We start from the raw sequence: 21823 nt of genomic DNA, 5'->3' as shown, positions 1-21823 counted from the left end.
CAAAAAGGTGCTGAAATAGTTGATCATACGCGGGTAGGCTTTTGCTTCAAATCCTATTGTAACAATTGGATGACATTGGGAGTTCCAGTAAGCAACAATTTGTTGCCTTCACTAGCCTACTTTATTCTTAAAATAACTCCAGCACATAAAAGAGAAAGGAGCCTTCATTAATTAAACAATAAAGTGATTTAATTCACAAATGCATTTGACTGTACTTAATATTGTCCATCAACCAGAAAAACACCATGGTTGAAATATGTTATTGGTTATTTTTTTTGTTTGTTTACTATTTGAAAAGGTACACATTTAATAAGCTACTGTGCAGTCTGACAAGTAAACATAGCCCATAGTACATAGTAAACATAGTAAACATGGCAAAGATGCTTAATTCCTTACATAAGGGAGAGCAGGCCATGTCAAGACTTTCTCAGTGACCTCAAGTACTCATTAACTCTGTCTTGAATGTTTTTTTCGGGTTGCATCAGTCTTGGTCACAGTATTAATGATGAACACCTGGAGGTTCACTGGTCAGCCACATTTGCCTCGGGATCCATCCCAGTTGGGGCGGCATGTCGTCTAGTGGTTAGAGCATTGGGCCAGTAACCGGAAGGTTGTTGAATCAAATCCCTGAGCTGACAAGGTAAAAATCTGTTGTTCTGCCCCTGAACAAGGCAGTTAACCCACTGTTCCTAGGACATCATTGTAAATAAGAATTTGTTCTTAAATGACTTGCCTAGTTAAATAAAAAATACAAGTATCTGTTTCTGCAAATAATGAGTGATACTGATTCACGTGCACCTTCATCAGATGAGCAGAATGGTACTGCTCTGCGCCCCCATCGATTGCGGTGTCCTATGATAGAAATGGTAGATCAATTAAGAATGAAAAGTGACTCCAACACACAAATTCTGCATAATGAAACATGTTTTAAGAATGTAGCAAAACCAACCGCTTTCATTTGAACCATGTGTTTTTACGGAGTGGCCCGTTGTCCAGCCCTTTGTCCACCGATCTCCATGGATGGTTGTCTGCATGGTTGTTTGCTCTGCAAAAACACATTCATGTTTTTAGTACACAAGTATCGATTGTATTAAACAGTATGTCTACACATATATGTTAAGAATATAATTAAACATTTTTATTTGTCTTAGAATAAAAACCTAATCTAACTGCAGTTTCAGTCAGTAATATGCTACTGTCCAGTTACAGCTTCGTCTGACCAAGTGGAAACAAAAAAAGAAGATCTTTAATCATTTGTGATTCAGTATATGTTCAGTGGTGGGAGAGACCCTCTGAAGTTGCTGCAGTGTGTCTGGGGCTGCTGTGTGTTCTCCTACTGGCTGGGATCATAGGCCTGTCTGTCTACTGTAAGTTTACTATGTTTTTACTGAGACTTAAGTAGCCTACTAAATTATACTTACTCATTAATGGTGTTTTAGTTACATGTTTGATTAACTTTCCCTTTTACAGATGGAGTCACTGATCATCACGACTCAACAGAGATAGACCAGCTACAGGACAGCAACAGCCTTCTGACTAAAGAGAGAGACTAGCTACAGACCAGTTACAACACCCTGACTAAAGAGAGAGACCAACTACAGACCCGTTACAACAACCTGACTAAAGAGAGAGACCAGCTACAGACTGAGAAAGTTTTTCTTAGCGAGAGGCTTTCCAATCTCAGTGAGTAAACCTACAGTATTACATTTTCATTAATCGCACACACTTTACCGTGTGTCTGTATTATTTTATACAGTGTGAAAAGATGAAGGAAATTCATGATTTCATCTTGTAGAACAAACCTGTCCTGAATGCTGGCAGAAGTTTGAATCCAGTTGGTACTTCCTGTCTACTGAGACTAAAAACTGGAAGGGGAGCAAAGATGACTGTCTGGAGAAAGGAGCAGACCTGGTGATCATAAACAGTGATAAGGAACAGGTGAGTGAGTGAGTGAGTGAGTGAGTGAGTGAGTGAGTGAGTGAGTGAGTGAGGGAGAGAGAGAGAGAGAGGGGGTGGAGGGGGAGAAGCTCTGGGTGTGCAGGCGGTAAATATGATCAAACATATACGCATAAATAGTTATCTTTCTCAACAACAGGAGTTTCTCTTCAACCTCAACAAGGGAGTCTGGATTGGTCTGACTGACTCTGTTACTGAGGGGAACTGGAAATGGGTGGACGGCTCCCCACTGACAAACCCAAGGTAATACACTACTGCTGTAATAACACTGACGAACCCAAGGTAATATACTACTGCTCTAATAACACTGACCAACCCAAGGTAATACACTACTATTATAATAACACTGACCAACCCAAGGTAATATACTACTGCTATAATAACACTGACCAACCCAAGGTAATATACTACTGCTATAATAACACTGACCAACCCAAGGTAATATACTACTGCTATAATAACACTGACCAACCCAAGGTAATATACTACTGTTATAATAACACTGACCAACCCAAGGTAATACACTACTATTATAATAACACTGACCAACCCAAGGTAATATACTACTGCTCTAATAACACTGACCAACCAAGGTAATATACTACTGCTATAATAACACTGACCAACCCAAGGTAATATACTACTGCTCTAATAACACTGACCAACCCAAGGTAATATACTACTGCTCTAATAACACTGACCAACCCAAGGTAATATACTACTGCTCTAATAACACGGGTCAACCCAAGGTAATATACTACTGCTCTAATAACACTGACCACCCCAAGGTAATATACTACTGTTATAATAACACTGACCAACCCAAGGTAATATACTACTGCTCTAATAACACGGGTCAACCCAAGGGTCAATACTGGGGCCCCTCCTGTTCAGCCTGAACATTAATGATCTGCCTTCTGTCTGTACTGGGTCTGAAGTTCAAATGTATGCAGATGATACAGTGATATATGTGCATGCAAAGAGCAAACAACAAGCTGCACAAGAACTCACTACTGTAATGGTCCAGGTTACAAAGTGGCTCAGTGACTCGTGTTTGCATCTCAATGTGACAAAAACTGTTTGCATGTTCTTCACAAAGAGGGCAACAGATGCTACTGAGCCAGATGTCTATGTGTCAGGGGAGAAGCTCCAGGTGGTATCCGATTTTAAGTACCTTGGCATCATACTTGATCAATCATACAGTAGATATTACCATTAGGAGTCAGTTAGAAAGGTAATCATACAGTAGATATTACCATTAGGAGTCAGTTAGAAAGGTAATCATACAGTAGATATTACCATTAGGAGACAGTTAGAAAGGTAATCATACAGTAGATATTACCATTAGGAGTCAGTTAGAAAGGTAATCATACAGTAGATATTACCATTAGGAGTCAGTTAGAAAGGTAATCATACAGTAGATATTACCATTAGGAGACAGTTAGGTAGGTAATCATAGAGTAGATATTACCATTAGGAGACAGTTAGGTAGGTAATCATACAGTAGATATTACCATTAGGAGACAGTTAGGTAGGTAATCATACAGTAGATATTACCATTAGGAGACAGTCAGGTAGAAAGGTACAGTAGATATTACCATTAGGAGACAGTTAGAAAGGTAATCATACAGTAGATATTACCATTAGGAGTCAGGTAGAAAGGTAAGCATACAGTAGATATTACCATTAGGAGTCAGTTAGAAAGGTAATCATACAGTAGATATTACCATTAGGAGTCAGGTAGAAAGGTACAGTAGATATTACCATTAGGAGACAGTTAGAAAGGTAATCATACAGTAGATATTACCATTAGGAGTCAGTTAGAAAGGTAATCATACAGTAGATACTACCATTAGGAGACAGTTAGAAAGGTAATCATACAGTAGATATTACCATTAGGAGTCAGTTAGAAAGGTAATCATACAGTAGATACTACCATTAGGAGACAGTTAGAAAGGTAATCATACAGTAGATATTACCATTAGGAGTCAGGTAGAAAGGTACAGTAGATATTACATTAGGAGACAGTCAGAAAGGTACAGTAGATATTACCATTAGGAGACAGTTAGAAAGGTAATCATACAGTAGATATTACCATTAGGAGTCAGGTAGAAAGGTACAGTAGATATTACCATTAGGAGACAGTCAGAAAGATACAGTAGATATTACCATTAGGAGTCAGTTAGAAAGGTAATCATACAGTAGATATTACCATTAGGAGACAGTTAGAAAGGTAATTATACAGTAGATATTACCATTAGGAGACAGTTAGAAAGGTAATCATACAGTATATATTACCATTAGGAGTCAGTTAGAAAGGTAATCATACAGTATATATTACCATTAGGAGACAGTTAGAAAGGTAATCATACAGTAGATATTACCATTAGGAGTCAGGTAGAAAGGTACAGTCGATATTACCATTAGGAGTCAGGTAGAAAGGTAATCATACAGTAGATATTACCATTAGGAGTCAGTTAGAAAGGTAATCATACAGTAGATATTACCATTAGGAGACAGTTAGGTAGGTAATCATACAGTAGATATTACCATTACGAGACAGTTAGAAAGGTAATCATACAGTAGATATTACCATTAGGAGACAGGTAGAAAGGTAATCATACAGTAGATATTACCATTAGGAGTCAGTTAGAAAGGTAATAATACAGTAGATATTACCATTAGGAGACAGTTAGAAAGGTAATCATACAGTAGATATTACCATTAGGAGACAGTTACAAAGGTAATCATACAGTAGATATTACCATTAGGAGTCAGTTAGAAAGGTAATCATACAGTAGATATTACCATTAGGAGACAGTTAGAAAGGTAATCATACAGTAGATATTACCATTAGGAGTCAGTTAGAAAGGTAATCATACAGTAGATATTACCATTAGGAGTCAGTTAGAAAGGTAATCATACAGTAGATATTACCATTAGGAGACAGTTAGGTAGGTAATCATAGAGTAGATATTACCATTAGGAGACAGTTAGGTAGGTAATCATACAGTAGATATTACCATTAGGAGACAGTTAGGTAGGTAATCATACAGTAGATATTACCATTAGGAGACAGTTAGGTAGGTAATCATACAGTAGATATTACCATTAGGAGACAGTTAGAAAGGTAATCATACAGTATATATTACCATTAGGAGTCAGTTAGAAAGGTAATCATACAGTAGATATTACCATTAGGAGACAGTTAGGTAGGTAATCATACAGTAGATATTACCATTAGGAGTCAGTTAGAAAGGTAATCATACAGTAGATATTACCATTAGGAGTCAGTTAGAAAGGTAATCATACAGTAGATATTACCATTAGGAGACAGTTAGAAAGGTAATCATACAGTAGATATTACCATTAGGAGTCAGTTAGAAAGGTAATCATACAGTAGATATTACCATTAGGAGACAGTTAGAAAGGTAATCATACAGTAGATATTACCATTAGGAGACAGTTACAAAGGTAATCATAGAGTAGATATTACCATTAGGAGACAGTTAGGTAGGTAATCATACAGTAGATATTACCATTAGGAGACAGTTAGGTAGGTAATCATACAGTAGATATTACCATTAGGAGACAGTTAGGTAGGTAATCATACAGTAGATATTACCATTAGGAGACAGTTAGAAAGGTAATCATACAGTATATATTACCATTAGGAGACAGTTAGAAAGGTAATCATACAGTAGATATTACCATTAGGAGTCAGTTAGAAAGGTAATCATACAGTAGATATTACCATTAGAAGTCAGGTAGAAAGGTACAGTAGATATTACCATTAGGAGTCAGTTAGAAAGGTAATCATACAGTAGATACTACCATTAGGAGACAGTTAGAAAGGTAATCATACAGTAGATATTACCATTAGGAGTCAGGTAGAAAGGTACAGTAGATATTACATTAGGACACAGTCAGAAAGGTACAGTAGATATTACCATTAGGAGACAGTTAGAAAGGTAATCATACAGTAGATATTACCATTAGGAGTCAGGTAGAAAGGTACAGTAGATATTACCATTAGGAGACAGTCAGAAAGATACAGTAGATATTACCATTAGGAGTCAGTTAGAAAGGTAATCATACAGTAGATATTACCATTAGGAGTCAGTTAGAAAGGTAATCATACAGTAGATATTACCATTAGGAGTCAGTTAGAAAGGTAATCATACAGTAGATATTACCATTAGGAGACAGTTAGAAAGGTAATCATACAGTAGATATTACCATTAGGAGTCAGGTAGAAAGGTACAGTAGATATTACCATTAGGAGACAGTTAGAAAGGTAATCATACAGTAGATATTACCATTAGGAGTCAGGTAGAAAGGTAAGCATACAGTAGATATTACCATTAGGAGTCAGTTAGAAAGGTAATCATACAGTAGATATTACCATTAGGAGTCAGGTAGAAAGGTACAGTAGATATTACCATTAGGAGTCAGTTAGAAAGGTAATCATACAGTAGATATTACCATTAGGAGTCAGTTAGAAAGGTAATTATACAGTAGATATTACCATTAGGAGTCAGTTAGAAAGGTAATCATACAGTAGATATTACCATTAGAAGTCAGGTAGAAAGGTACAGTAGATATTACCATTAGGAGTCAGTTAGAAAGGTAATCATACAGTAGATACTACCATTAGGAGACAGTTAGAAAGGTAATCATACAGTAGATATTACCATTAGGAGTCAGGTAGAAAGGTACAGTAGATATTACATTAGGAGACAGTCAGAAAGGTACAGTAGATATTACCATTAGGAGACAGTTAGAAAGGTAATCATACAGTAGATATTACCATTAGGAGTCAGGTAGAAAGGTACAGTAGATATTACCATTAGGAGACAGTCAGAAAGATACAGTAGATATTACCATTAGGAGTCAGTTAGAAAGGTAATCATACAGTAGATATTACCATTAGGAGACAGTTAGAAAGGTAATTATACAGTAGATATTACCATTAGGAGACAGTTAGAAAGGTAATCATACAGTATATATTACCATTAGGAGTCAGTTAGAAAGGTAATCATACAGTATATATTACCATTAGGAGACAGTTAGAAAGGTAATCATACAGTAGATATTACCATTAGGAGTCAGGTAGAAAGGTACAGTCGATATTACCATTAGGAGTCAGGTAGAAAGGTAATCATACAGTAGATATTACCATTAGGAGTCAGTTAGAAAGGTAATCATACAGTAGATATTACCATTAGGAGACAGTTAGGTAGGTAATCATACAGTAGATATTACCATTACGAGACAGTTAGAAAGGTAATCATACAGTAGATATTACCATTAGGAGACAGTTAGAAAGGTAATCATACAGTAGATATTACCATTAGGAGTCAGTTAGAAAGGTAATAATACAGTAGATATTACCATTAGGAGACAGTTAGAAAGGTAATCATACAGTAGATATTACCATTAGGAGACAGTTACAAAGGTAATCATACAGTAGATATTACCATTAGGAGTCAGTTAGAAAGGTAATCATACAGTAGATATTACCATTAGGAGACAGTTAGAAAGGTAATCATACAGTAGATATTACCATTAGGAGTCAGTTAGAAAGGTAATCATACAGTAGATATTACCATTAGGAGTCAGTTAGAAAGGTAATCATACAGTAGATATTACCATTAGGAGACAGTTAGGTAGGTAATCATAGAGTAGATATTACCATTAGGAGACAGTTAGGTAGGTAATCATACAGTAGATATTACCATTAGGAGACAGTTAGGTAGGTAATCATACAGTAGATATTACCATTAGGAGACAGTTAGGTAGGTAATCATACAGTAGATATTACCATTAGGAGACAGTTAGAAAGGTAATCATACAGTATATATTACCATTAGGAGTCAGTTAGAAAGGTAATCATACAGTAGATATTACCATTAGGAGACAGTTAGGTAGGTAATCATACAGTAGATATTACCATTAGGAGTCAGTTAGAAAGGTAATCATACAGTAGATATTACCATTAGGAGTCAGTTAGAAAGGTAATCATACAGTAGATATTACTATTAGGAGTCAGTTAGAAAGGTAATCATACAGTAGATATTACCATTAGGAGTCAGTTAGAAAGGTAATCATACAGTAGATATTACCATTAGGAGACAGTTAGGTAGGTAATCATACAGTAGATATTACCATTAGGAGTCAGGTAGAAAGGTAAGCATACAGTAGATATTACCATTAGTAGTCAGTTAGAAAGGTAATCATACAGTAGATATTACCATTAGAGTCAGTTAGGTAGGTAATCATACAGTAGATATTACCATTAGGAGTCAGTTAGAAAGGTAATCATACAGTAGATATTACCATTAGGAGTCAGTTAGAAAGGTAATCATACAGTAGATATTACCATTAGGAGTCAGTTAGAAAGGTAATCATACAGTAGATATTACCATTAGGAGTCAGTTAGAAAGGTAATCATACAGTAGATATTACCATTAGAAGTCAGGTAGAAAGGTACAGTAGATATTACCATTAGGAGTCAGTTAGAAAGGTAATCATACAGTAGATACTACCATTAGGAGACAGTTAGGTAGGTAATCATACAGTAGATATTACCATTAGGAGTCAGGTAGAAAGGTACAGTAGATATTACATTAGGAGACAGTCAGAAAGGTACAGTAGATATTACCATTAGGAGACAGTTAGAAAGGTAATCATACAGTAGATATTACCATTAGGAGTCAGGTAGAAAGGTACAGTAGATATTACCATTAGGAGACAGTCAGAAAGATACAGTAGATATTACCATTAGGAGTCAGTTAGAAAGGTAATCATACAGTAGATATTACCATTAGGAGACAGTTAGGTAGGTAATCATACAGTAGATATTACCATTAGGAGACAGTTAGAAAGGTAATCATACAGTAGATATTACCATTAGGAGTCAGTTAGAAAGGTAATCATACAGTAGATATTACCATTAGGAGACAGTTAGAAAGGTAATTATACAGTAGATATTACCATTAGGAGTCAGGTAGAAAGGTACAGTAGATATTACCATTAGAAGTCAGGTAGAAAGGTACAGTAGATATTACCATTAGGAGTCAGTTAGAAAGGTAATCATACAGTAGATACTACCATTAGGAGACAGTTAGAAAGGTAATCATACAGTAGATATTACCATTAGGAGTCAGGTAGAAAGGTACAGTAGATATTACATTAGGAGACAGTCAGAAAGGTACAGTAGATATTACCATTAGGAGTCAGTTAGAAAGGTAATCATACAGTAGATATTACCATTAGGAGACAGTTAGAAAGGTAATCATACAGTAGATATTACCATTAGGAGTCAGGTAGAAAGGTACAGTCGATATTACCATTAGGAGTCAGTTAGAAAGGTAATCATACAGTAGATATTACCATTAGGAGACAGTTAGGTAGGTAATCATACAGTAGATATTACCATTACGAGACAGTTAGAAAGGTAATCATACAGTAGATATTACCATTAGGAGACAGTTAGAAAGGTAATCATACAGTAGATATTACCATTAGGAGTCAGTTAGAAAGGTAATAATACAGTAGATATTACCATTAGGAGACAGTTAGAAAGGTAATCATACAGTAGATATTACCATTAGGAGACAGTTACAAAGGTAATCATACAGTAGATATTACCATTAGGAGTCAGTTAGAAAGGTAATCATACAGTAGATATTACCATTAGGAGACAGTTAGAAAGGTAATCATACAGTAGATATTACCATTAGGAGTCAGTTAGAAAGGTAATCATACAGTAGATATTACCATTAGGAGTCAGTTAGAAAGGTAATCATACAGTAGATATTACCATTAGGAGACAGTTAGGTAGGTAATCATAGAGTAGATATTACCATTAGGAGACAGTTAGGTAGGTAATCATACAGTAGATATTACCATTAGGAGACAGTTAGGTAGGTAATCATACAGTAGATATTACCATTAGGAGACAGTTAGGTAGGTAATCATACAGTAGATATTACCATTAGGAGACAGTTAGAAAGGTAATCATACAGTAGATATTACCATTAGGAGTCAGTTAGAAAGGTAATCATACAGTAGATATTACCATTAGGAGACAGTTAGGTAGGTAATCATACAGTAGATATTACCATTAGGAGACAGTTAGGTAGGTAATCATACAGTAGATATTACCATTAGGAGACAGTTAGGTAGGTATTCATACAGTAGATATTACCATTAGGAGACAGTTAGGTAGGTAATCATACAGTAGATATTACCATTAGGAGTCAGTTATAAAGGTAATCATACAGTAGATATTACCATTAGGAGTCAGTTAGAAAGGTAATCATACAGTAGATATTACCATTAGGAGTCAGTTAGAAAGGTAATCATACAGTAGATATTACCATTAGGAGTCAGTTAGAAAGGTAATCATACAGTAGATATTACCATTAGAAGTCAGGTAGAAAGGTACAGTAGATATTACCATTAGGAGTCAGTTAGAAAGGTAATCATACAGTAGATACTACCATTAGGAGACAGTTAGGTAGGTAATCATACAGTAGATATTACCATTAGGAGTCAGGTAGAAAGGTACAGTAGATATTACATTAGGAGACAGTCAGAAAGGTACAGTAGATATTACCATTAGGAGACAGTTAGAAAGGTAATCATACAGTAGATATTACCATTAGGAGTCAGGTAGAAAGGTACAGTAGATATTACCATTAGGAGACAGTCAGAAAGATACAGTAGATATTACCATTAGGAGTCAGTTAGAAAGGTAATCATACAGTAGATATTACCATTAGGAGACAGTTAGGTAGGTAATCATACAGTAGATATTACCATTAGGAGACAGTTAGAAAGGTAATCATACAGTAGATATTACCATTAGGAGTCAGTTAGAAAGGTAATCATACAGTAGATATTACCATTAGGAGACAGTTAGAAAGGTAATTATACAGTAGATATTACCATTAGGAGTCAGGTAGAAAGGTACAGTAGATATTACCATTAGAAGTCAGGTAGAAAGGTACAGTAGATATTACCATTAGGAGTCAGTTAGAAAGGTAATCATACAGTAGATACTACCATTAGGAGACAGTTAGAAAGGTACAGTAGATATTACCATTAGGAGACAGTCAGAAAGATACAGTAGATATTACCATTAGGAGTCAGTTAGAAAGGTAATCATACAGTAGATATTACCATTAGGAGACAGTTAGAAAGGTAATCATACAGTAGATATTACCATTAGGAGTCAGGTAGAAAGGTACAGTCGATATTACCATTAGGAGTCAGTTAGAAAGGTAATCATACAGTAGATATTACCATTAGGAGACAGTTAGGTAGGTAATCATACAGTAGATATTACCATTACGAGACAGTTAGAAAGGTAATCATACAGTAGATATTACCATTAGGAGACAGTTAGAAAGGTAATCATACAGTAGATATTACCATTAGGAGTCAGTTAGAAAGGTAATAATACAGTAGATATTACCATTAGGAGACAGTTAGAAAGGTAATCATACAGTAGATATTACCATTAGGAGACAGTTACAAAGGTAATCATACAGTAGATATTACCATTAGGAGTCAGTTAGAAAGGTAATCATACAGTAGATATTACCATTAGGAGACAGTTAGAAAGGTAATCATACAGTAGATATTACCATTAGGAGTCAGTTAGAAAGGTAATCATACAGTAGATATTACCATTAGGAGTCAGTTAGAAAGGTAATCATACAGTAGATATTACCATTAGGAGACAGTTAGGTAGGTAATCATAGAGTAGATATTACCATTAGGAGACAGTTAGGTAGGTAATCATACAGTAGATATTACCATTAGGAGACAGTTAGGTAGGTAATCATACAGTAGATATTACCATTAGGAGACAGTTAGGTAGGTAATCATACAGTAGATATTACCATTAGGAGACAGTTAGAAAGGTAATCATACAGTAGATATTACCATTAGGAGTCAGTTAGAAAGGTAATCATACAGTAGATATTACCATTAGGAGACAGTTAGGTAGGTAATCATACAGTAGATATTACCATTAGGAGACAGTTAGGTAGGTAATCATACAGTAGATATTACCATTAGGAGACAGTTAGGTAGGTATTCATACAGTAGATATTACCATTAGGAGACAGTTAGGTAGGTAATCATACAGTAGATATTACCATTAGGAGTCAGTTAGGTAGGTAATCATACAGTAGATATTACCATTAGGAGTCAGTTAGAAAGGTAATCATACAGTAGATATTACCATTAGGAGACAGTTAGGTAGGTAATCATACAGTAGATATTACCATTAGGAGACAGTTAGGTAGGTAATCATACAGTAGATATTACCATTAGGAGACAGTTAGGTAGGTATTCATACAGTAGATATTACCATTAGGAGACAGTTAGGTAGGTAATCATACAGTAGATATTACCATTAGGAGTCAGTTAGAAAGGTAATCATACAGTAGATATTACCATTAGGAGTCAGTCAGAAAGGTAATCATACAGTAGATATTACCATTAGGAGTCAGTTAGAAAGGTAATCATACAGTAGATATTACCATTAGGAGACAGTTAGGTAGGTAATCATACAGTAGATATTACCATTAGGAGACAGTTAGAAAGGTAATCATACAGTAGATATTACCATTAGGAGTCAGTTAGAAAGGTAATCATACAGTAGATATTACCATTAGGAGACAGTTAGAAAGGTAATTATACAGTAGATATTACCATTAGGAGTCAGGTAGAAAGGTACAGTAGATATTACCATTAGAAGTCAGGTAGAAAGGTACAGTAGATATTACCATTAGGAGTCAGTTAGAAAGGTAATCATACAGTAGATACTACCATTAGGAGACAGTTAGAAAGGTAATCATACAGTAGATATCACCATTAGGAGTCAGGTAGAAAGGTACAGTAGATATTACATTAGGAGACAGTCAGAAAGGTACAGTAGATATTACCATTAGGAGACAGTTAGAAAGGTAATAATACAGTAGATATTACCATTAGGAGTCAGGTAGAAAGGTACAGTAGATATTACCATTAGGAGACAGTCAGAAAGATACAGTAGATATTACCATTAGGAGTCAGTTAGAAAGGTAATCATACAGTAGATATTACCATTAGGAGACAGTTAGAAAGGTAATCATACAGTAGATATTACCATTAGGAGTCAGGTAGAAAGGTACAGTCGATATTACCATTAGGAGTCAGTTAGAAAGGTAATCATACAGTAGATATTACCATTAGGAGACAGTTATGTAGGTAATCATACAGTAGATATTACCATTACGAGACAGTTAGAAAGGTAATCATACAGTAGATATTACCATTAGGAGACAGTTAGAAAGGTAATCATACAGTAGATATTACCATTAGGAGTCAGTTAGAAAGGTAATAATACAGTAGATATTACCATTAGGAGACAGTTAGAAAGGTAATCATACAGTAGATATTACCATTAGGAGACAGTTACAAAGGTAATCATACAGTAGATATTACCATTAGGAGTCAGTTAGAAAGGTAATCATACAGTAGATATTACCATTAGGAGACAGTTAGAAAGGTAATCATACAGTAGATATTACCATTAGGAGTCAGTTAGAAAGGTAATCATACAGTAGATATTACCATTAGGAGTCAGTTAGAAAGGTAATCATACAGTAGATATTACCATTAGGAGACAGTTAGGTAGGTAATCATAGAGTAGATATTACCATTAGGAGACAGTTAGGTAGGTAATCATACAGTAGATATTACCATTAGGAGACAGTTAGGTAGGTAATCATACAGTAGATATTACCATTAGGAGACAGTTAGGTAGGTAATCATACAGTAGATATTACCATTAGGAGACAGTTAGAAAGGTAATCATACAGTAGATATTACCATTAGGAGTCAGTTAGAAAGGTAATCATACAGTAGATATTACCATTAGGAGACAGTTAGGTAGGTAATCATACAGTAGATATTACCATTAGGAGTCAGTTAGAAAGGTAATCATACAGTAGATATTACCATTAGGAGTCAGTTAGAAAGGTAATCATAGAGTAGATATTACCATTAGGAGTCAGTTAGAAAGGTAATCATACAGTAGATATTACCATTAGGAGACAGTTAGGTAGGTAATCATACAGTAGATATTACCATTAGGAGACAGTTAGGTAGGTAATCATACAGTAGATATTACCATTAGGAGACAGTTAGGTAGGTATTCATACAGTAGATATTACCATTAGGAGACAGTTAGGTAGGTAATCATACAGTAGATATTACCATTAGGAGTCAGTTAGAAAGGTAATCATACAGTAGATATTACCATTAGGAGTCAGTTAGAAAGGTAATCATACAGTAGATATTACCATTAGGAGACAGTTAGGTAGGTAATCATACAGTAGATATTACCATTAGGAGACAGTTAGGTAGGTAATCATACAGTAGATATTACCATTAGGAGACAGTTAGGTAGGTATTCATACAGTAGATATTACCATTAGGAGACAGTTAGGTAGGTAATCATACAGTAGATATTACCATTAGGAGTCAGTTAGAAAGGTAATCATACAGTAGATATTACCATTAGGAGTCAGTCAGAAAGGTAATCATACAGTAGATATTACCATTAGGAGTCAGTTAGAAAGGTAATCATACAGTAGATATTACCATTAGGAGTCAGTTAGAAAGGTAATCATACAGTAGATATTACCATTAGGAGTCAGTCAGAAAGGTAATCATACAGTAGATATTACCATTAGGAGACAGTTAGGTAGGTAATCATACAGTAGATATTACCATTAGGAGTCAGTTAGAAAGGTAATCATACAGTAGATATTACCATTAGGAGTCAGTTAGAAAGGTAATCATACAGTAGATATTACCATTAGGAGTCAGTTAGAAAGGTAATCATACAGTAGATATTACCATTAGGAGTCAGTCAGAAAGGTAATCATACAGTAGATATTACCATTAGGAGACAGTTAGGTAGGTAATCATACAGTAGGTATTACCATTAGGAGTCAGTTAGAAAGGTAATCATACAGTAGATATTACCATTAGGAGACAGTTAGGTAGGTAATCATACAGTAGATATTACCATTAGGAGTCAGTTAGAAAGGTAATCATACAGTAGATATTACCATTAGGAGTCAGTTAGAAAGGTAATCATACAGTAGATATTACCATTAGGAGTCAGTTAGAAAGGTAATCATACAGTAGATATTACCATTAGGAGACAGTTAGAAAGGTAATCATACAGTAGATATTACCATTAGGAGTCAGTTAGAAAGGTAATCATACAGTAGATATTACCATTAGGAGACAGTTAGGTAGGTAATCATACAGTAGATATTACCATTAGGAGACAGTTAGGTAGGTAATCATACAGTAGATATTACCATTAGGAGACAGTTAGGTAGGTATTCATACAGTAGATATTACCATTAGGAGACAGTTAGAAAGGTAATCATACAGTAGATATTACCATTAGGAGTCAGTTAGAAAGGTAATCATACAGTAGATATTACCATTAGGAGTCAGTTAGAAAGGTAATCATACAGTAGATATTACCATTAGGAGACAGTTAGGTAGGTAATCATACAGTAGATATTACCATTAGGAGTCAGTTAGAAAGGTAATCATACAGTAGATATTACCATTAGGAGTCAGTTAGAAAGGTAATCATACAGTAGATATTACCATTAGGAGTCAGTTAGAAAGGTAATCATACAGTAGATATTACCATTAGGAGACAGTTAGAAAGGTAATCATACAGTAGATATTACCATTAGGAGTCAGTTAGAAAGGTAATCATACAGTAGATATTACCATTAGGAGACAGTTAGGTAGGTAATCATACAGTAGATATTACCATTAGGAGACAGTTAGGTAGGTAATCATACAGTAGATATTACCATTAGGAGACAGTTAGGTAGGTATTCATACAGTAGATATTACCATTAGGAGACAGTTAGAAAGGTAATCATACAGTAGATATTACCATTAGGAGTCAGTTAGAAAGGTAATCATACAGTAGATATTACCATTAGGAGTCAGTTAGAAAGGTAATCATACAGTAGATATTACCATTAGGAGACAGTTAGGTAGGTAATCATACAGTAGATATTACCATTAGGAGACAGTTAGGTAGGTAATCATACAGTAGATATTACCATTAGGAGACAGTTAGGTAGGTATTCATACAGTAGATATTACCATTAGGAGACAGTTAGGTAGGTAATCATACAGTAGATATTACCATTAGGAGTCAGTTAGAAAGGTAATCATACAGTAGATATTACCATTAGGAGTCAGTCAGAAAGGTAATCATACAGTAGATATTACCATTAGGAGTCAGTTAGAAAGGTAATCATACAGTAGATATTACCATTAGGAGTCAGTTAGAAAGGTAATCATACAGTAGATATTACCATTACGAGTCAGTCAGAAAGGTAATCATACAGTAGATATTACCATTAGGAGACAGTTAGGTAGGTAATCATACAGTAGATATTACCATTAGGAGTCAGTTAGAAAGGTAATCATACAGTAGATATTACCATTAGGAGTCAGTTAGAAAGGTAATCATACAGTAGATATTACCATTAGGAGTCAGTTAGAAAGGTAATCATACAGTAGATATTACCATTAGGAGACAGTTAGGTAGGTAATCATACAGTAGATATTACCATTAGGAGTCAGTTAGAAAGGTAATCATACAGTAGATATTACCATTAGGAGTCAGTTAGAAAGGTAATCATACAGTAGATATTACCATTAGGAGACAGTTAGAAAGGTAATCATACAGTAGATATTACCATTAGGAGACAGTTAGAAAGGTAATCATACAGTAGATATTACCATTAGGAGTCAGTTAGAAAGGTAATCATACAGTAGATATTACCATTAGGAGACAGTTAGGTAGGTAATCATACAGTAGATATTACCATTAGGAGTCAGTTAGAAAGGTAATCATACAGTAGATATTACCATTAGGAGTCAGTTAGAAAGGTAATCATACAGTAGATATTACCATTAGGAGTCAGTTAGAAAGGTAATCATACAGTAGATATTACCATTAGGAGTCAGGTAGAAAGGTAATCATACAGTAGATATTACCATTAGGAGACAGTTAGAAAGGTAATCATACAGTAGATATTACCATTAGGAGACAGTTAGAAAGGTAATCATACAGTAGATATTACCATTAGGAGACAGTTAGAAAGGTAATCATACAGTAGATATTACCATTAGGAGTCAGGTAGAAAGGTAATCATACTGTCACATTCGTTATAAGGATCTGACCAAGGTGCAGCTTGGTATGCGTACATTCTTCTTTATTTAAAGAATGAATACTGAACAAAATAACAAAATGAAACATGAAGCTATACAAACGAGTGCTGACAGGCAACTACACATAGACAAGATCCAACAACAGAAAGTGGGAAACAGGGCGACCTAAATATGATCCCCAATCAGAGACAACAATAAACAGCTACCCCTGATTGGGAACCATATCAGGCCAACATAGAAATACAAAACCCTTAGACCTACAACTACCCTAGACATACAAAGCCTAGACATGCAACACTAGAGTACCCGTCCGAGTCACACCCTGAACTAACCAAAATATAAAGAAAACAGAGATATCTAAGGTCAGGGCGTGACACATACAGTAGATATTACCATTAGGAGTCTATGTATATTATCACACTAAGACTGGTGGGAGTCATATCATGTATTATATTATCACACTAAGACTGGTGGGAGTCATTCCAAGTAGTATATTATCACACTAAGACTGGTGGGAGTCATATCATGTATTATATTATCAGGCTAGCATGTCTTCGGGGTATGATATAAAATGCTAACCTCCCCTATTATTGGTAATGGTGAGAGGTTAGCATGTCTTCGGGGTATGATATAAAATGCTAACCTCCCCTATTATTGGTAATGGTGAGAGGTTAGCATGTCTTCGGGGTATGATATAAAATGATAACCTCCCCTATTATTGGTAATGGTGAGAGGTTAGCATGTCTTCGGGGTATGATATAAAATGCTAACCTCCCCTATTATTGGTAATGGTGAGAGGTTAGCATGTCTTCGGGTATGATATAAAATGATAACCTCCCTATTATTGGTAATGGTGAGAGGTTAGCATGTCTTCGGGGTATGATATAAAATGCTAACCTCCCCTATTATTGGTAATGGTGAGAGGTTAGCATGTCTTCGGGGTATGATATAAAATGCTAACCTCCCCTATTATTGGTAATGGTGAGAGGTTAGCATGTCTTCGGGGTATGATATAAAATGATAACCTCCCCTATTATTGGTAATGGTGAGAGGTTAGCATGTCTTCGGGGTATGATATAAAATGCTAACCTCCCCTATTATTGGTAATGGTGAGAGGTTAGCATGTCTTCGGGGTATGATATAAAATGATAACCTCCCCTATTATTGGTAATGGTGAGAGGTTAGCATGTCTTCGGGGTATGATATAAAATGATAACCTCCCCTATTATTGGTAATGGTGAGAGGTTAGCATGTCTTGGGGGTATGATATAAAATGATAACCTCCACTATTATTGGTAATGGTGAGAGGTTAGCATGTCTTCGGGGTATGATATAAAATGATAACCTCCACTATTATTGGTAATGGTGAGAGGTTAGCATGTCTTCGGGGTATGATATAAAATGATAACCTCCCTTATTATTGGTAATGGTGAGAGGTTAGCATGTCTTGGGGGTGTGATATAAAATGCTAACCTTCCCTATTATTGGTAATGGTGAGAGGTTAGCATGTCTTGGGGGTATGATATAAAATGCTAACCTTCCCTATTATTGGTAATGGTGAGAGGTTAGCATGTCTTGGGGGTATGATATAAAATGCTAACCTTCCCTATTATTGGTAATGGTGAGAGGTTAGCATGTCTTGAGGGTATGATATAAAATGCTAACCTTCCCTATTATTGGTAATGGTGAGAGGTTAGCATGTCTTGGGGGTATGATCCTCTGTAACTTTCTCACTCAACATTATTTACCATTCATTAAATTAAAGGTGACATTCTGTACAGTCACACCATATGAAACATTTGATCTCCAATCCAAAACGCTGGCGTATAGAGCCAAATGAAAAGTTGTAGCTTCACTGTCCAAATAAATACGTAAGGGAGCGTACGTGAGATAAGAAAAGACAGAGTGTCACGTCACACAGCCTTTAATAGTGACAGGTCACAATGGTACAGTAAGGGTGTGGCGTCATTGTAAACATCGTTGATATTAAGCATCTCAATCACATCACGATAAAGGGAAGGAGTTCCCATAGGTCGTTTGGTGACCCGTTACTCTACTCACAGAACCAAGGTCACATCCGTAGCCCAGCATTTTCATGTCTGTATTTATTCAAATACAACTGGAGAGTAACTTCAAAAGATACTCATAGCACCTCTGAATCTTTATGTGACATTCCTCCTCCAGACCTGATTGGGTGTTAGAAGGCTCCATTACAGCTGCTTCCCTTTGTCACGTTTCCTGTTAGGACCGGCCTGAATCCCAGACCATAAATCTTCCTGAGTTAAAGAGTTACAACGGTCAACAGAATCATCTTAAATGGGATTTTCTTACATTTGCTTGTCTTTATTAATATTGCAGGTCATCCGGTGTGACCATGCTGAATAAGAGGTTAGACACCACAGTGTATTTCACAACAGGAGGATTTCAAACCAAACCAAATAGAAGGGATGTTATATCCTCTAAATAATCACACTCTCTGTCCACCACATCTACATGTGTACTACATTCAGTGTGTATACTTTATACATTAGGTGAAGTAGTCAAGACAAGGGCAGGTATTGATGACATAAGCTACTGAAAGAATGTTCATGCTAGTGTTGAAGAGCAGCATGATTGAAGTAGGGCTGAATGCTGCACCTGTTGAGGCAGGTCTGAGGGTGTTGGGGCTGGGTCTTGTTCTGCCCATGTTGAGACTGGGCCTGGTTCTTCCCATGTTGAGGCTGGGCTGGGTGTGTTGATGTTGGGCCCAGTGCTGCCACTGTTATGGCTGGGCTCGGGGTTGTTGATGTTGGGCCAAATGCTACCCCTTTCGAGGCAGGTGTGTGAGGGTTGAGGCTGGGCTGGGGGTTTTGAGACTGGGCCTGGTACTACCCCTGTTGAGGCTGGGCTGGGGGTTTGAGGCTGGGCCTGGTACTACCCCTGTTGAGTCAGGTCTGAGTGCTGGTCCAGGTGCTGCCCCTGTTTAGGCTGGGGCTGATGCTGGTGGCCCTGTTAGGCCCTGTGTGCTGGGGCCTCCCGCTCTCTTGCCCTGTAGGGTGAAAGGAACCGTACACATAAATAGCAACACAAGAATATAGATGGTGAGAGTAAGCAGTACCTGAACATATAGAAGAGCATGTAGGCACTCCGGGCTCTGGTCCTCAGCACAGTGGCTTCATTGGACATTGACACCTGGCTGTCGTTACAGCAGAACCAGTTTCCACTGGTATGCAATATGTCACTAATGTAGTGCCCTGTGGAACAAGGAAGACAGACTAGAGGTCAAGGGTCAGGCTATTGTGGGTAATAGAGTGTTTTGTAACAGTTAAACAGTTCATTTGGGAGGTATTTTATCTGTTACATGTGTCAAGTTTTGAAATCAGAGATAAACAAATACATGTCGCATATAATTAGGCATGCCTCTCCATTCTTTTGAATTAAATTGAGCAAAGTCTAAACATATTGCAGTGCTTGTTGGGATGACACTTCACTGAAGCCTGCAGCCTTGCTCGCTTGGCCGAAATGGCTGTTGAAGTGTCTAATTATCCCCGAAAACAGGGTTCCACAAATGGCGGCCCGCGGGACAAATTTGGCCCAAGGATGATTTTATTTGGCCACCTATGTTTTTTTAACCAAATAAAACGTAATTGTTAAAAGACTGTAAAAACACAAGCAAATCAGCTCCAAGTGATTTTCATTTTGGAAATTTGTTTCGAAGTATTCCCACGCACAATAAAGAGATATATATGTGGTTGTACACAAATGTAAGCAAGGTTTGAAATTAGTCAAATATTATATCTGTTTGGCCTTCCTACGGTATATTTGCAGTCTACAAATTTGAGATATTTTATTCCACACCTCTTCCCATCTGGCTAAGAAAAAAAATGGTTGATGATCCCTGGCCTTCACCCTCGATACTTTTCACTCCCTCAGCTTTGGGATGCTTGTGTATACGGCAGAGTCACACGTGAACATGCAAATTGAGATCCAAGGAGAAGGGAGTGATTTGGAATTCAGCTGATGTCATATGTATTGTGCATCTGCATGTGTGTGTTTGATGGTATTTACTTACCGGAGTTTGCGGAGCCTCCCAAATGAGAGACGACGCCAGTCAGCTGGTAGTAACCATTCACTGACTGCACTGGCTTCTGCTTCTGTCAGAAAACACATGTGATGATAGGATTCTCATTTCCTCTACAGTTCACCACACTGTCTACAGTCTACTACAGTACTAGTCTACTACAGGAGGTCTACTACATCGTGTACTCCTCATAACTATCTCAGTGTTCTGTCATAACTTATTTTTCACTGCGTTCACTCTCTCTCTATCTCTCTCTCTCTTCTCACCACTGAGGCTGTCAGCAGCACTTTCCCTGGTTCCTGCTCATTTGAATCTGAGGGGTCAAATATACATATCAAAAGCTGTGAAAACGTGGTCACTTGTCTGAATTGCTCTGGACTAAATCAACTCCCATACATCACTAAAGATATCTGAGAAACATTTTAAATTGCAGCTTCTAGATTCTCTGTCAGCAGGACCGTTTTGGGAGTGGGTGGTTTGTGTGGTGTTGGAGCAAGAATAGTGTTATGGTGCCAT

General features: G+C 36.4%; 1 long non-coding RNA gene across 2 annotated transcripts; it reads right to left on the bottom strand.

The window, feature by feature from the left end:
• Window positions 1-19138: 19138 nt before the first annotated feature.
• LOC135535795 (uncharacterized) lies at window positions 19139-21363 on the bottom strand. Of its 2 annotated transcripts, none has more exons than XR_010454882.1 (2): window positions 21299-21363; window positions 19139-20275 (listed from the first exon to the last, which is right to left on the bottom strand). It is a non-coding gene; the product is annotated as an uncharacterized LOC135535795 (long non-coding RNA). The 2 variants fall into 2 exon arrangements; XR_010454883.1 differs by lacking the exon at window positions 21299-21363 and adding an exon at window positions 20345-20444.
• Between the last annotated feature and the right edge of the window lie 460 nt (window positions 21364-21823).

Source organism: Oncorhynchus masou, unplaced genomic scaffold (assembly GCF_036934945.1).
Source record: "Oncorhynchus masou masou isolate Uvic2021 unplaced genomic scaffold, UVic_Omas_1.1 unplaced_scaffold_518, whole genome shotgun sequence".
Taxonomy (NCBI): domain Eukaryota; kingdom Metazoa; phylum Chordata; class Actinopteri; order Salmoniformes; family Salmonidae; genus Oncorhynchus; species Oncorhynchus masou.
The sequence above is the reverse complement of the archived record's forward strand: the minus strand, read 5'-3'. Positions and strand labels throughout refer to the sequence as shown.